Consider the following 1,104-nt stretch of genomic DNA (forward strand, 5'->3'; position numbering starts at 1 on the left):
TAGCGGGGCTGGATCATGAGTTTACTGAGCAGCCTCGCTCCCTCGCCGCGGACACCGCTGTACTCCAGCAAGACCAAAATGAAAAAGCTTCCGAAGAAGAGCCAGAATGAGAAGTACAGGCTGAAATACCTCCGGTTGCGGAAGGCAGCCAAAGCCACGGTGTTCGAAAATGCTGCTATTTGTGATGAAATTGCTCGTCTTGAAGAAAAATTTCTTAAAGCAAAAGAAGAAAGTAGGTACTTGCTAAAGAAGCTCCTCCAAGTTCCGGCTCTAACTGAAGGGGAAGCACAGTCTGCAACTCCTTCCCATAGCTCCAGTTTGCCCCTGACATATGGTGTGGCCAACTCTATGGGAGCAATACAGGGAGCTGGGTCCATTTCTGGACCCAGCACTGGTGCTGAAGAACCATTTGGGAAGAAATCTAAGAAAGAGAAAAAAGAAAAAGGCAAAGAGAACAACAAACTGGAAGATTATCACCGACCGACCTGGCTTCCATGATGAATGTGCCATCTACCCTGTGGGCTACTGCAGTACTCGAGTATATGTCAGCATGAAGTCCCCAGACCAGAAGTGTCTGTATACCTGTCAGATCAAGGATGGTGGTGTGCAGCCACAGTTTGAAATTGTTCCTGAAGATGATCCCCAGAATGCCATTGTCCACTGTTCTGCAGATGCTTGTCACACAGAACTGCTCAAGACCATAAGTGCTTCTATGGGGAAGTTAATTCCGAACCTGCTTCCATCTGGAGCTGATTCCTTTGGATTTTGTCATCCAACCATTCACAATCTGATCCAGAGTTGTCCAGGAGCTCGAAAATGTGTCAATTACCAGTGGGTGAAATTTGATGTGTGTAAACCTGGAGATGGACAGTTAACCCCAGGACTGCCAGAGAATGATGCTGCTATGAGCTTTGAAGCCTTTCAGAGACAGACCTTTGATGAGGATCAGAATGATCCCATTTTGCCAGAAGTGATTGGATCCTGTTTGTTGTGTGTTGCTGAGAAGCATTGAGTTTTCCTATCAGTGGCAGTGCTGAAGAGGTTTGACTGTGTCCCGGATCCAGTGTTCTGGACTGATGCTAGTGGTGTTTCCGTTGTATTAAC

The 1,104-nt window shown here is 46.9% G+C and overlaps 1 pseudogene across 1 annotated transcript; it reads left to right on the forward strand.

The window, feature by feature from the left end:
- Positions 1-6: 6 nt before the first annotated feature.
- On the forward strand, positions 7-1,012 carry LOC102813218 (annotated as a pseudogene). The gene has a single exon (XR_438686.1). The product of XR_438686.1 is annotated as a transforming growth factor beta regulator 1-like (transcript).
- Positions 1,013-1,104: the final 92 nt, after the last annotated feature.

This window comes from Chrysochloris asiatica, unplaced genomic scaffold (assembly GCF_000296735.1).
Source record: "Chrysochloris asiatica unplaced genomic scaffold, ChrAsi1.0 scaffold00017, whole genome shotgun sequence".
NCBI classification, from domain to species: Eukaryota; Metazoa; Chordata; class Mammalia; order Afrosoricida; family Chrysochloridae; genus Chrysochloris; species Chrysochloris asiatica.